The following is a 17,046-nucleotide window of genomic DNA, read 5'->3' on the forward strand; positions in this document are numbered from 1 at the left end:
GCTTTACACAAACCTGATAGAAAAGGCACCCAAAGACCAAGTTTATTAACAAAGGATCATGGCACATTTAAACCCTCTATAAATATAGATCTATGGTTCCCATGAGATGTGTTTTATGGCAGATGGGTTTTTCTGTGGCTAAGCTTCTGTTTTCATCGTTTGTTTCTGAGTACTTGGGCAAAACTATCACAGCTTAAGTAATAAACCCAAATTTATATAACACAGGAAGAGTTTCCGTAAGAAAACATAATTCTTAACCAAGATGGGAACCGTTGCAACCCAGGCATTCAATATTGCTATTTAAATAACTGCAAATACTAATTAAAGCCACTGTTCAGGCTGGTTCTTAAACACTGAAAATCAATTTAAGCTTAATGTTGCACATAACTCTTCCTAGCGTAAAGACTGTGAAAAATCTATAACACATTTCACTCTTCTTCCTTGAAAAATGTAGGGACTTTCTGGATGTTGCTATAAACAGCAACTAGAAGACAACAACTTTTAGTGGAATGCAGCCATGACACAGACACACCAGTCATTTTATTCCCAGTACAACAAGGTCCTTAGTCTGTGCAGTGTCACAGGGAATGATTTCTCAGTCAACGCACCAGAGGTGACACCATTCTTAAAGTCACCCATTTGCTTTTGGTTTTAACTTTTTTTCAGTTCCAAAGACCACAAACAATGTAGACTTCTTCACAGCCAGGGCTGGTGTTAACCCACCGCAGCCACACCACCTCATTGCAGGAGATACTAGATGAATTTAGCCATGGTTTCAGGCCATCAGTTGAAACTCTCAACGTTTTTCTCTTATATATTGAAAAAATCTAGCATGAAATGGGAACTGAATTTCACACTGGATGCATCAAGGATGAGAAAAGCAAACAGGTCGAGGACAAAATGGTTGATGAACTGGTAAATGATGAGTCAATACATTGTTGATGCTGCTGAAATCAATAGATGTGTTTTGCTTTCAATTTCAAGAAGGGCTGGATTTCACCAAAAGCTTGCCAGTGCTTAACTCCTGGTGGGATTTGTGCCCACAGTTAATGGCTTAAGAGTTCCTACTTCCAGGCTATTCTTGACTAATTAGAAATATGAACTCTGGCACAGCGCATCCCTAAACCACTAAAGAACATCAAAGGACATTATTGATCAGCACTGTTTCTTATAGTCCTTCTCAGCTTTTGTCAGATGGAAGAGACAGGGTTATATCTTACCAGATTTTTACAGTTAATTGACTTAAAATTGTCTTGGAATTATATCTGGAGGAAAACTGAAAAAGTTTGAGAGTTTACAATTCCCCTTTTAACTTTGTGATGAGTGTACCAACTGTTCCTTTAGCTCAAATTTCTTACAATCATAGAACCATAGAATATCTCAAGATAGAAGGGACCCGTAAGGATTGAGTCCAACTCCCTGCTCCTCGCAGGACTATTTAACACTAAACCATATGACTAAGATCATTGTTCAGACACTCCTTGAACTCTGGCAGGTTTGGTGCTGTGACCGCTTCCCTGGGGAGCCTCTTCCAGCAACCAACCACCCTCTCAGTGAAAAAACTTCTCCTAATGTCCAATGTGAACTTCCTCTGACTTAGCTTCATTCCATTTGCTCTGTCCTATCACTGGTCACCAGAGAGAGGAGATCGGCAGCTCCCGCTCTGCTGCCCCCCTTGAGGAAGCTGTAGACTGCCATGGGGTCACCCCTCAGCCCTCTATTCTCCAAGGTGAGCAAATCGAGTGACCTCAGCTGCTTCTCATAAGTCTCAGCGTACTCCATTATAATTTACCATTGGGTCTTCTAACATAAAAGAAGATAATACTCTTAACGAGATATTACTGTCATTATTATTATTATTACAGGACTATAACGTATTTATTCAACAGTAATTAAACCAAATGTGCATCCACCCATTCAATCTTCTTAAAAAAGGCCTTCCTATGTATTATAAAATGGGTTTGGCTTCTTGTGTCAATAACTATTCTCACCATTTTGTCTTTGCTAAAGGGATATCTTTGGAAGATCAGATATGCAGCACTGCAAGTTATATATATATGTTTATATATTTACATACTTTCCTCAGCTATGGGCCAGAGTGCCATTTGAAAGAAATTGGGACAACATAATCAACCTCAGTAGGATTATGCCCCTTACTGTGGCCAACAAATTAGACTCCAGAAATATGATGTGCAGCCCAAAATAGTACCAACAACACCAAAGAGTAATTATAGGTTTTAAAACACCTGCTGGACGAAAAAACAAAAAGGAAACAAAGGAAAGTGCATCAAGAGCTCCACGTCACTAATTCTGCCAGGTTTACTTCTCTTATTCCAGTAATAATTTGGTAATTACTGTGATCCAATCTTAATTCCTATTGCATCTTTGTCATCTGGGACGATTCATCAGGAAGCAAAGAAAAGTCAGAAAATGTTACATGTCAGCAGTGACAGATGGAGACCTAAAGTGATGTATCCTGCACCCGGACTAGTAGCGAGTTCTCATGGAAATGAGAATAGAGATGAAACCAGTTAGCTCATCGCCATCATTTTATTGTTCTTAAAATATTCAGTTTCCTTTTGCCAACTTCTCCATAAATTGCAGAGTGAGGATTTCACAAGGAATCTTGTGCCATATATCATGGTCAAAACAAAGAAGCTTAGTAGTTTGCTTTTGCTCTAAACATGCCTTGATATTTTGCAGATCACGTGCTGGAAAATGATTGTCATTCCTATTTGACGGACAGTTTTAATGGCTTCTATTAAAATAGCGTTATGATTGGATCTACTTTTTTAGTACTAGTGGGTTGCACATTAGTTGTTATTAAGCATATGTTGAGAATGATGCATGTAATCACTGTGAAGATTCTCTTTAGAAAATCAAGCAAAAGGGTCTGAAATTGGCATTTATTAACTGTTTTCAATAAAGCAGACTCAATTCCCACTTGTGTAACTTGAGGATGATGTTTTGAGAGCCAAGGTATAAATTTCTAAAGGTAAAGAAATGCCTCTTTACAATCATGCTTTCGGAATCAAAAGAAATATGTTAGTGGGAGTAAGAACAATGGACTCATCAGTAGGTGTTATTTATCAAGGTTAATAGTCTGTTCTACAACTGTTGGCCTGCAAAATACATAGGATGTTGTAAACTTACAAGATAATGTCAATTTTAACTAAGGTCAACACATAAACTTTGTTAAGTTTTAAAATCCAAGTGTCTCACTCATTCCACCCACTCTGCACCAGAAAGGGACCATTTTGCTTCTGGCGTGAGCAGGCTTTCATGCCACACAGCTCAACTTGCCCATTTACACCAGGGCTCCGACTGTTTAAGATCTTACTCCTGGTGTTATTTGAAGCTAATGGCAAAACTTCCCTAGATATCAGTGAAGTATGCTCAAGATTATAGTCTTCCCATTTGTTTTCATCATTCCGGGAAGGTCTCTAATATGAGGCACTAAGCCTGGATCAAGAATAAAACTGAACTAGAGTAGTTTTAGGTAAGTGCTTTGCTAATAACCTTACAAACTTTCTTGGCCATACCAGACTGCATACTGGGGATCTGAATTTAGCTGTGGGATGTTATAGTGTAACTAATGCCTGTGGGAGGAGAAATGGGACACTTAATGCTATGTTTAATAATATCAGAACCAGTGTCCAAGATCAGATATACCTTAAAAAAAACAGATGGGGAAATATGTTGTGACCAAAGGGACAGACAGAAAAAGAATTGCTGTATTCTGACTGGCAAATCTCTGGAAATAGCATCTTCTCACCTGCTGATCTGAATCTTTCTTGGCATCTTTTGCTGAGCATTAAAATACCTTTACAAATTTGCTGGATAACAACACTTATTATTGTAGATATTACTTCAGGTTTTTTACCTCCATTCTAGTGTTTCTTGTAATTTTATACTTTTAATCTTAGCACTAGGGGAAGAGGGGGACTTTGATCAATGCTTACATTGTGTTTATTATTCGTGTTGCTGTTGCACCCAGGAGTCCCAATTAGTACGGATATTTCCAAATAGCAGTTAAGCAAATGCAAGGAGAAAATATTACCTAAAACACTTCTCATCTCTGGTAAACCCATTAATTTACTTCTTAGGCCATAACTCTTACAGAGGATGCATAATCTGTTAAACTACTTCATGCATTTTCTTGCAAACACATGATGTGTTAGAATTCATGAAAATTAATTCTAAATCATCGAGTCCTGATCTTGCAGGAAAGTGTGTGGGGGGGTTTGGCTTTTGAGTTTTTTTCAGGAAAAAAATTGCTCTCTGTATATGCTAGCCTTACATTGCTCTTAAAGCCTTGGATACCAAATAGTTTTTGAGAGAAGATATTATGATAGATGAACAGAGCCAGTATCTTCAGTTCTTGCAGTATTTGAATTCTTACACTATTATGCTGTCTACATGCTGACTATGAAACAGATGCTTCTTTTACCTTCTTTTTATTTGGAAGAATGTGTAAGCCCTCCAATCAGAGAAGAGAAGTCTGAGAAATGCAAATTTTGTTTATTCTTAGGGAAAAATTTTCCGTAACGAGCTGTTTCTATTGTGTTTCTTGAAGAATCTTACTATATTTGTAAACGAATTTACAACCTAGATGTCTGACTATAATTCAAAATTTCATGCTCTATATACAGGAAATAGTGTACAAGTGGATCAGCAAGTGCAATTTACTGTAATCCAATTAAACAGGCTTATTTTCCCTTTAACACGTAAGGAATAGGTACAAGCTATGCCTTGCAGCAGTGCCTTCTATTTTGCAGGGGAGGGAGCTGTTCCCTACATATTTTAGGATGTGAATGTGTAAAATCATTCAGTATGCTAAAGAGAAACATGCAGCAAGTGCAGGATAGGCTAGGGATGCCTGTGAAACTTACATTGTTTTGTTCTGTCTCCAAGATTAAAACAGATAAATAGGGATGATAAAAAGAGAGAAAATGCTCTTTCCTGCAGACCTTCCGCCTAACAGCATGTTCCAGCCGCTTGTCTTGCCTCTGCATCCCAACCTCATCTAGGAAGGAAGGAAGGAATATTTAGCTGAGCCTTCTGATCTGTTTATAGGTAAATGTGCCTGCACGCATTTGATGGTGTTAAAGCCACAATCTTTTTCTGCCAATACAGACGAAATATAATGTAAAAAAAATTAAAAATCTTCTACCAAATCCTGGCTATTTGTTGGCATCTAGCAAAGGATTTCCATCCCAGCTTTGTGCTCTCTCATCTGGTCTGTCCCCACAGGGAGGCTGCGCTAAGGGCCCTTAAACTACAAGCTGCAAAGTCACAAAGTGCTGAAAGAGAAGCTGTCTGTATATCGGTGTGGTGGGCTGACCTTGGCTGGATACCAGGTGCCCATCAAGCTGCTCTATCACTCCCCTCCTCAACAGAATCGCAGGGGAGAAAACAAGATGGAAAAAAACTTGTGGGTCAAGATAAAGGCAGTTTAATGAAACAATAGCAGAAGTCGTGTGGGTAGAAGCAAAGGAAAAGAAAAGATGCTCTTCTCTAGTTCCCATCAGCAGGCAATGTTCGGCCACTTCCCGGGAAGCAGGGCTTTGGTACATGTAGCAGTTGCTCTGGAAGACAGATGTCATAAATAACAAATGCCCCCCCTTCCTCCTCCTTTCTCTTAGCTTTTATACCTGAGCAGACATCATATGGTATGGAATATCCCACTGGTCACCTTGGGTCAGCTGTCCTGGCTGTGTCCCCTCCCAAGATCTTGCCCACCCTCAGCCTACTGGTGAGGTGGGAGCAGGAATGTTGCAGAGACAGCCTGGGTGCTGTGCGAGCCCTGCTCAGCTGTAGCCAAACCCCGGTGCGTTATCATACCAGTACAAGCACGGCACTATAAGGGCTGCTGTGGGCGTCAGTCAGACTCAACACAATTGATAATGTCTTTAACCATAGTATCAGTAGCGCACAAGTCTTTGGGAGAATTACAGGTGTTTCTTGCAGGGCAGACAGCAAGTACCTTCTGTGCAAGTCAACGTGGGCAACACTGGCTACGCTCTGACTGTGCATCAGTTTGTCCGCCTGTGTTGTACCTAGGAGAGAAAAAATCTGAGAGAGATATGGTTTCCTGTTTATCCATATGTAGCCCCAACCTAGTATTTAAAATGGAGATGTAGGCATTAAAAAAATAACATTTTGAAATGATTGTGACAGCTGGAATTATCTCTGCCTCTTTTCATTTAGTTCCCAATTCAAATTTCTGTGCAGGACCTATTTGTGCTGCATAACAGTTAACACTGCAAATTGATGTGATTTCAACACAGCCTGAACCACACAGATGAAACATATACATAAACATATTCCCTACATTAACTAGGAACATCAGCCAATCACTTGCACTGTAAATTGAAAATCACAATTTTATTGTGATTGTATTGGCTAAACACTTTCTGAAAAGCACTGAACACCCTGTGGATGGCAGGCAAGGGAGTGGAAAATAGGTTTTATATTTTCTTAGGGTTTATAGAATCCCCCACTGTTGTCTCCCTTCCCAAGACTGTGTTCATTAATATAACATGTTCACAGGGGACTGAGTACTCGTTCATACCTGTATCTTCATACAAAAGGTCAAACAAAAAATCAAATGTGACTCAAGTTCATAGAACCGCTTCAATTTCAGATTAAGGAGACACTGTTGAAACTGGTAGGGCTGAAATGTAACTCCCTCTGTTATCATTTTTGCTCTGTAATGTTGAAATAATTTTAAGATTCCTTTTTTTAAATTATTCAGGGTTGTGGTTTTTTTTCCTCTTTGGAAGCTTAAAGAGAAAATGTGAGTGACAGAAGCCCACCAGTTTATCTCAGCAAGCCATCTTGGACACAAATTGGAGGAAAAGAATTGTAATAAAGAACAGATTCACTTTCATACTGACTGATGTTTTTTATGTAACATAAAGAACAATTTTTACAGTGATTGTCATGATTTTGAATGGTGCCCTCCTCTATCCTTTTTTTCTCTTGGGCAATTGTACTTATGGGTGTTAATAGACTTTTTATTTCTGTGCAAATTCTCCTCCTGTAAAACCAGCTACAAACACCAATACAAATTGCCTGCAAAATCCTCTTTAAAGCTCAATTTGTGTCTATATTGAACACACTGATGTTAAAGAAAAACATGAGAATTGTGCTCATTATTACATAGAGAGGTTCTTCAGGCTACAGAAATAGCTGTCCCTTGCTTCTGCCTTGGAACCTTATGTTGTTCACCACCTAATACTATTTATCAACTATATACAAATAATTTTGATATAGCTTTACATTTTAAGGCCTTTACTGAGTTTAAAAAAAGCTCATTATATTCTAAGACAGATTCATGATTAATATTTGCATTTTAAAGGTGATATTTACGTGCCATTCTTGGTACAGTATTTTTCTGCAAGTATTGCTGTAATTCACTCTGTTTTATGACAAACATACTGTAACAAACTCCTCTGCATTTCAATTTTATATTGTAGTTTTTATTGGCTTAGAAAAAGGAGCTTCAGGAACTTCAAAGCCATCTAATACATATGTCTGGACCCTTTTTGTCTGACCTTGGTATGAAGCTGTCTTTGTTCCCTCATGTCAGTCAAACCAATAAGAGCAATATGATAAATACTTATATGCATGCATCAGTTCTGGAGTTCCACAAGATGGGCAAATAACTAAATATGATTGCAAAACCCCATCTTTTTTGGCTAAATTTGAACAGCTTGACTCTGAATTCACTCATGGTTATTTGCCTGAGTAAACAGGAAAAATAGCCTGGAGGCAATGGAAAATAGTATCAACAACAAACAAGTATCAGGATCAAGTGTCTGCTCAGTCAAATCCTTTTCTTGTTTTTGTGGGTTTTTTTCTGGCTCTAGGAAATGCCCATTTTGAGGGAAGAGGTACTGGCCTGAGTTCAAGCCAGAAACAAATACCTGAATCTTTGAACTGGGCCTTCAGATCCAGAACACCAGGAGCTCAGCAGAGCTCCATCGTTCCTAGGGTTTCCAGACTGCCAGGATTGCAGCTCCCCATTTTGGAGTGCAACTGACAAAGTTATCTCATACACTCCATCCCAAATAATTTTCCTTTTCTATCCACATTAAGATTTCTGTTGCCATTAGTGCTCAAGAAGCACCTCCTCCTGCTAGTGGATGGGTAGGCAGCAAGCTGCTCCAGTGCTGCTTGGTCACCAGCAGGTTTCTACAGCCTGAGTTTTCATCTGGCTGCTCAGGATTACTTGTCAGTGCGCAGATAATGGAATGTGCAGAAATGCCCTGGAGAGTAGAGGTAGGACCATGTTTGTCTGCTTTCCATGAAAGTCTCAGCTCTAGGATGAATGATAGGCAGGAGACAGGTGTCTGAATGACTCCAACGAGGGAATTGAAAGTAGGCTGTTATGCAAAAGATGAGTGTCCAAGCTCTCATTTCTGGAGCCAGTCTTTCTTCCTTGCTTTTTGTTCCTTTAACACCTACATACCTGACTACACAAAGGAAGAAAAAAGCTGCACTGGTCTGAAAACCAGTCTTCCTGGCCAAGCACCTTAACCATTAGAATATAAAAGAAAAATTGGCTGCTACTACTACAGTATCATCAACCTGAATCGGTTTGGATCAGACATTTAATGCTTTACTACCTGTCAGCTTCAGAGCTACTAAAATCTCTTGTCTCTTCAGTAATTATCTATATTTGCTGCTTCATTTCTTCCACCATCCATTATGCCCTCCCCATCAGTCACACTGCATGCTTTCACTAATCTCTCTAATACTTGTTGTTGCATTCTCCGTTAGTTACAGCTATAAACTGCTAAGCTCCATCATATTTGAATAGTTCGCTCGATATCATATTGTTAAATACTTAAGTTGCAGCTCATCAGTTTAATTTTTAGGCTGCTACATCAGGATTGCTGAGTTTTCAGTGGTAGTAACAGTAGCATCCTTAGAGGATATTAATCGATGACTATTGCTAATGGTACACCAACTTCATCAGTCTTGCGATGAGGTGAGCATATTTTTTAGAACTGCCAAAGTATCCCACAAAACATAATTTCTCTTTTTAAATCACATCTCAGCAGAAATGGCTAAAAACTTTCACTCTCATACTGACTAAGCAGCTGTGGGATTTAGAAAACCCTTGTGAATTAATCACTGTGATCCCAGGGAAAGAGAAGAATGATCCCCCCCCACCACTTCCCCCCCCACCCCCTCTTTTGCATTTTAACAGCAATTTTATGTCAGACTTCTTTCTTTTTTTTTTTTTTTTTTTTTTTTTTTACTTCTTTTCTCAATCATGCCAAATCATGTCTGGTAAAACATTTAACAGCATGATGAGCAAGTAGGAGCATCTTCCAGTAGCCCTTGAATATCCCTGATGCTTATTGAGAGGTCATCTTTTTTCAACTTATTGTAGCCTCAGAAAAAAATGCACGTAGGGTGGAAAGACTTTTCTGCTGTATTGTGTTCTCTCAGGACTTCTCTCCCTACTTAGCCTTTACCTTGAAGCAATCCAGAACAGCTTTCTTTGACATCTCAATGTAGAGCAAAAATCCTGTGTTTTCTGAGGCTGTTCCCACAGAAGCTGGGAGATCTTTGCTGGAGAAATTTAGGAACGTGTCGAAAAAATATCTGCTGGAGACAGCTGCTATTTAACTCACCTCATTCCTGGAGAATGAGGTTTTTTGAAGGTTTTTCTCCAGTCCCCAGCTCTAGAGAAAAGGATGCTATACAGGTATCCCACCACGGCATCTTAGGACAAGGCTGCTTTGTCTAGTCTTCCCTTATAACATCTAGATGTGAAGATGTGAGAAATAGCAATATTCTGAGGAGAGAAAGAAAGGAACAACTGCTCTTACACTTCTTGTGATTATATGCAGCAGGGGAAACCAGCAAGAAAAACTAGGAACTTGGTGTCTCAGTTATACAGAACCATGTAGCAGCACCCATGAGTGACATAAAATGTCACAGTTAACAGAAATATGATAGATATATTTATACAGGGACAATGCAGCATTCATAACTGTGTATGTATTTGTGTGTGGTCAGCAGTGTCCTTAAAAAATAAAGCACTAGGGCACATGTTAATAAAATGACAGTACCATTCTTAAAAGTCCTGCCACACTGAGCTGGGTTGTCCAACTTGACAATGACTCTCTAGGGTAACAAATTACTGCAGACCCTGCACGGTTGGTACGAGGAGGATGCAAAATATATTTTTAGAAATTTGCTGTCAAGCACATAAGTAAAAAAGCACAAGTGTTCTGAGAAGTATGAATTCAAATGTAACCAGTAATAACATAAGCTGAAACAGCCAACGTGGCTTCACTAGAGGCAAATCATTCCTGACAAATTTGGTGGCCTTCTAAGATGGGGCCACAGCATTGGTGGATAAAGGAAGAGCAGTTGACGTCATCTAGCTGGACTTGTGTAAAGCTTTTGGCACGGTCCCACACAACATGCTTGTCTCTAAACTGGAGAAGCATGGATTTGACAGAGGGACCACTCAGTGGATAAGCAATTGGCTGGATGATTGCACTCAGAGAGTTGTGATCAATGGCTCAATGTCCAAGTGGAGGCTAGTGACAGGTAGAATTCCTCAGGGGTCTGTACTGGGGACCAGTGCTGTTCAACATCTTTGTTGGCAACATGGACAGTGGGACTGAGAGCACCCTTAGCAAGTTTACAGATGACACCAAGCTGTGTGGTGGAGTCGCCATGCTGGGGGGAAGGGATGCCATCCAGAAGGGCCTTGATAGGCTAAAAAGGTGGGCCCATGTGAATGTTACGAAGTTCAGCCAGGCCAAGTGCAAGGTCCTGCACCTGGATCGGGGCAACCCCAAGCACAAACACAGGCTGGGCAGAGAATGGATTGAGAGCAGCCCTGGGGAGAAAGACCTGGGGGTGTAGGTTGACATGAAGGTCAACATGGCCCGGTGATGTGCACTCACGGCCCAGAAAGCCAGCTGAATGCTGGGCTGCATCAAAACAAACATGACCAGCACATGGAGGGAGGCGATTCTCCCCCTCTACTCCACTCTCGTGAGACCCCACCTGGAGTACTGCCTTCAGCTGTGGGGCCCCCAACAGAAGGAGGACAGGGACCTGTTGGAGTGAGCCCAGAGGGCCATGAAGATGATCAGAGGGCTGGAGCACCTCTCTTGTGAAGACAGGCTGAGACAGTTGTTCAGCCTGGAGAAGGCTCCAAGGAGACCTCCTAGCAGCTTTCCAGTACCTAAAGGGAACCTACAAGAAAGCTGGAGAGGGACTTTTGGCAAGGGCATGCAGTGAGAGGACAAGGGGTAATGGCTTGAAACTGAGAGAGGGTAGATTTAGTTTGGGTGAAAGGAAGAAATTCTTTACTGTGAGGCTGGTGAGACACTGGCACAGGGTGCCCAGAGAAGCTGTGGCTGCCCCATCCCTGGGAGTGTTCAAGGCCAGGCTGGATGGGGCTTTGAGCAACCTGGTCTAGTGGAAGGTGTCCCTGCCCCTGGCAGAGGGGTTGGAACTGGGTGATCTTTAAGGTCGCTTCCAACCCAAACCATTCTATGATTCTATGAAACACTTTGTTATGTGTAGGTACCACGTATTTGCCCTCTGGCTATTTTGTGAATACACAATTAGTGTAATAGCATTCTGGTATTAATAGGCATCAATAATTTTCTTAATTGTGGTCTGCTTGCTCTGATTATCTACCAAGCAGTTAGTCCATGTCAGTCTGATATAAAAGGCACTCTAGGCATGTGGATAGAAATATATAAAAAGGTGGTACTCAGCCACAATAATGTATTAGATTGATAGGGTGTTCACTCATTTAACAGGTTGGTCTGTAAAATACTAGCAGGGCTCCCATTGTTTTATCAAGCACATCTTTTCAGGAAAGTGATGTAGGAGATGTTAGCATTTTTAAACACCTCTTGCTGCAGCCAAGGTCCTGCTGCTTCTCCTTCATGCTGACAGCCAAGACCACTCCCCTTTCTTTCACTGTGAATGCCAATCATAGTGACTTAAGAAAAATATCTTTAGCAGCATATATGGCTAATATGGAGAGGCATTTTTCTCAGAAGGGGTAAGGTCTTATATTTCATATGACTCAGAATTCATTTCAGTGTGTATTCGCTGTATGTGGCAGGTACAGGCTTAAAGGAGCTGCCAGTTCTTTGGGGAAAGCTGCTAACTGAGCTTTTGCTGCTTCAGCAGGGTACACAGAACATCCCACAAGTTACCTGTGCTGCAGTGCTCACTGTCATCACCTCTTCTGATTTCACCTGCATCCCCCTCCTCCCCTGTCTTTGTTGACTGAGACTTTGGTTATCGTTACCGGTGAACACACGGAGTAATTTCCTGACAGAGTACATCGGGGCAGGATACCCAAGACAGCATGTGTCCCTATGTGTGTGTGGGCAGGGAGGACTCCAAATGCAGCCCTGCCATGAGCATACAGTGCCTCAAGGTCCTGCCTTTATACCAGGAAGAGAGAAGGGTGCAGGCTGCCTCTGCAGTGTGTGCATGGCTCTAATGACGATGGACCCTCATCTCACATGGCTGAGATCCTCTAGTGAGAGCTGGTGCTCTGAGACAGCTGCCAGTCACTCCTCAGGGTTATGTCTCTGCCTGCATGCAGCATATATTCATGGTCTAGAAGCTCTTGGGGCAAGAACCCTTCTTGCTCCTCTCTTCCCTCTTGTGCAGTCGAAGTCCAGACCAAGCTCTTGCCACTGACGCACTGATAGCAAATAATCCGAAACAAGAGGAGGTTTGCCTCTGGAATACTTCTGTATCTGTGAACAAATATTTTTTGGCTGGAATAATTTCTGAGTGGAGCATTTTCTGTGTGAACCTTTTTAACATAAATACTTGTGCCTTTCTTGAGCAATTCAAGAGCTAAATAGAGAGTGAGGATGCAGAGTTGCCACCTAGGCACAGGATGGGTTAACACTTAGGAGCTCTGATTTGTCCCCTGTGATTTGGTTAAGTTTTGCACAGGACTGCAGCAGATTTTTCTTTTCTTCTCTACACCTGGTGACCCAGCTCCCTTTTCCTGTGTTGGTGACTGGAAGTGATGCCTTGACCCCACTTCTTTACCATCCTTTGCTGATGTGACTGTCTGTGCATGGCAAATGATAAATTACACTGCCCTAACTTCCTTCTGGACATATGCCCATTCGGCATAGGTGTGTTTGCTCCTCCAGTACGCTTTGCATTTATGCTACACCATACTGTGTATGTTGTAACAGTTCTTCTTGTTAACTATGATATGTGGCTTTTCTGTAAGCTTGTCTCCAGCATTGTTCAGAGCTTTATCTCAAGCTCCCTTGCTGTTTCAGATCTGCATGGTCTGTCTGAATAAGAAAGTACAGAAAGCTGAAGCAAAATCAGTTGAACAGGTTTTGATTTAAGCAAGTCTGAAAATTGACGGTCTCGTAATTTCCTGATCAGAAATTTTGCCCTTGCCCAACCAAAACGTGGCTGAAGCTAGGTACGCTAAACTGAGCTCCATCTTGCTCATGCTTAAAAGAAACAGTTCACTTCAAATGTTGCTTCAGAAGTCTGAAATATATGAATACGTGTGGCTGCTGCCAGGCAAAGTTTGGTAAGTTTCAGCAAGACTACATGACTGTTATAAAAAAACCTCTTATCCAAAGTGGGTCTCTTCTAGAAAGGTCAGGATTCTTCTTCTGAACTCTAGAAGCAACCTAGCATAAGAAATGGACTGTTGGGATATATGGTCAGATAAACTCATGGATAGGCAGTCATCATTTAGGTAGTTTGCTCTTTCTGGAAGTGCACATTTAAGCATGCATGCAGTTTGAAAAGGGTATTTTCAAATATCTAGATCAGAAATTTTGAGAAAAATGGAAGGCTGCTGGCAAAATAAACCTGGTTAGTTTTGCTCCCCATTCTTGTAAATATGTTAAGCAACCCAATAATGCACAGGCAATAGGTAGTTAAAAGTGGGGAAGTAGCCTTCATTCAAGTATTTTCTGACCATGCAAGATTTAAATTCTCTGAACACTGTCCACAGTAATTTTAAGTTATTAAAATGCTCAGAGTAAGGAGATCCCTCTGATAGACCCTTGGTGGCAGATAACCACTTTCCTGGCACAGTTTTCTGGCCTTTGGTGGTGGGTGGCAGCAGTAGAAGGCCATTATCCTTTGTAAAGCTTTCCCATTAAAATGGGGTTCAAAAGCGGCGTTTTGGAAAGCAAATGGCTGCTGAGATTTGGGATTCTTGAGCTCAACTTCAGATTCTAGAGGTTTTTGTCCAGCCTCTTCCCATCCCATGAAGGCCTTCTCCAGCTCCTCTTTCATCTGTCAGCTCCCAGTCTCCTTTCCTACATTTCCCTTCTCCAGCCTCAGGAGCTGTCATTCTCTCAACCTCATCCTCACCCCCGTCCCCTTCCACGCAGTTCCTCAACCCCTAGGTGCCTCCCCTGCAAAACTCCTGTCTTCTTTTCTTTTCTGATGCTGAGATTCTTTTCTGATCTCTGGTTAGAGTAGGGAGGTTAGTAAGAATGTGAATGCTAGAAGAAGGAATTTCCTTCCTTTTGCTCACTGTCTCTGAAGCCAGATATATCTTCATGGCACCAGCAACTGGGATGAGCAGTTTCAAAGAAAGTCCCAATTTGGTGCTGTTCTCTTGGGATGGTGAATGTTCAGTGCACAAACACTGGTGCCAGCATCTGTGTGGCTTGGTCATAGTGGTGGAGCATCTGCAGTGGAAGCAGGATGTGCACAGGCATCTTGCAGGGAGAAAAAACAGCTCAAGTGGAACAACATTTCAGGGAAACAATAAAAGGGAACCTCCTCTTTCTCTGACCTTTTGCAATACATTAACTTCTGCTTAAGGGAACAGGTGGCAGTATTTCATAGCGATCAAAACAATAGATCATTTCCTTAATACTCTACCCAGGAACTTTCCAGGAAAACAACCTAAATATTCAGCCTGAAGCAAAAAATCCTACTCAGTTTTTCCAGTTTCTAGGAAAACAGAAAAATTCTGGAACTAAATTTAAAAGCAGCATTAATTATAGGAGTTGTTACCTGTTCCGTCCCTAAAAAAGTATAGTATTTAGATATTCCTGGATTTTAAAAATAAATAGTATTTCTAATCTGTAATTTTTCATTTTAGCAAACAGAGGAAATGGTTGGTGTTTCTAGAGCTGTTCCCCAGTAGTCTTATTCACCGCTCACTTATCTGCAGCTTGGTAGTGCACACAAGTCCAAACAGCGTTAGAACATCATGTGTCTGAAACTTTCCAGGTGTTTTGCTGCAACCCAGTCACATACCCAAAGGCCTAGAAATATCAAGCCAATTACAAGACCAGAAGTAGTGATCTTCTTGTAAATAAAGAGAACCAAATAGTAGCCACTTGAAGCACTTTCTCAAGGGCACACTAAGAGAGCTGTCTCAGAGCCAGCTGCTGAGTTTGTATCTCCCAAGGTCTTACACATAAGAACGCCCTTCCTTTCCCAGCCGTCTAAAGAATGGGAGCTAACTGACTCTACTGGGTAATCATGTGTCAGAGTTAGGGAATTTGAAATGTGGCACCCTCCAAGGCTCTTTTCCTTTCCCATTCCCCATGCTGTAAATATGAAGTCTCTTGGTAAGATCATTACCGAACACAGGACAGAGTATCACCATTATGTTGACGATGCAAGATATATTTTCTGGCTTTGTAGCTACAGGACCTGCTCCATGGGAAATTTTTAAAGATACTGCTAACTGAATGCATCAGGAGTCATTCATCCCCAAACCTGAGAAGATCCATATTCTTGGCAGAGATCACACACCTCAAGAGGGTACTCAAAAGTCCCCAGCCTATCACCACACTGCATATGCTAACAGAGCCTTTTTTATTATTTTTATTCATTTCTATTATTCCAAGACCCTATTGCAGGACTCTTGACAGAGCAGCTGACATCGTTGCAGCTGTACAGTATCTCAAGGTGATGGGCTATTGCGACACATTATGTCCACCCAGCAATTTTTTTCATCAGCTGCTGCTTATTATTTCTAAATCTTTTACCAGGCTTTAGTTTGGCTATATTTAAGAACTACTTGCTGAGCTCTGAACTGGCATGCCTCTGTGCTCATACACCACCCACTGCTGAAAGTTTCTACCATTGAATATGAAGTCAGCTGGATAGCTTAATTCTGTTATGACAGCCTTCCAGAATAAAATTCCTTCCACATCACATCTGTTACCATTTATCCATTCCCAGTGTTATGATTTCAGACTGAAAATATGCCTCGAGTTTCTTGGTTTTAACATTAACATACAACACAAAATAGAAAGTGTGACATATACACTTTAATAAGTGTATGACAGAGTTTGTGTGGAGCTGTATGTGTGCATATGTGCATTCACAACATAGAGCATTTTAAAAATGCAATTAATATTAAACTGGACTATGCAAACAGTACAAAAATATATCATACAGATTTCAGGATATCAGTGTTATGCATTTTTATATTCCCATAATAATTTTATAGACAGTCTATGAAATACTGTGTAACATTTCTGTTTGCTCTCCTATGTGCACAATTGGCATTCCAAATGCTAGTCCAGATTACACTCTCTTGTACTATACAGATGTTACAGAACATGTAAACATTTTATTGTAAAGTGCACATACTGTGACTTGTGCTCCAGAGGGTATCCCCTAATTTAGAATTGCTTGATGAAAAATGAAGATGTTTAGATTTTGTTTGATATTATTTATTTTTGATAGTATAGCAGGAAAGTTAGTGTGCAGGGGATTGATGGATTTGCTATGACAGATCTGGTGTTTTATAAAATCTTCTTCACTAAAGAAATCAGTTCTCCTGCAGTGATGGCTCACGAGAAACTCAAATTACTTCCATTAGCAATGATGCATTGGTAACATTACTGTATTCAGATGTTGGAAACTAATTTTAGCTTAAGATTTATACAGAAAGCACAGGGTTTCCTTGATTCGACTCAGAGTAGCTGATGTGCATTGCTTCCCAGCACAAAGATACATGCAATAATTATATTTTCCTTCCATTTTGCCAGTCTTCCTTCACAATTA

Source organism: Falco peregrinus, chromosome 6 (assembly GCF_023634155.1).
Source record: "Falco peregrinus isolate bFalPer1 chromosome 6, bFalPer1.pri, whole genome shotgun sequence".
Taxonomy (NCBI): domain Eukaryota; kingdom Metazoa; phylum Chordata; class Aves; order Falconiformes; family Falconidae; genus Falco; species Falco peregrinus.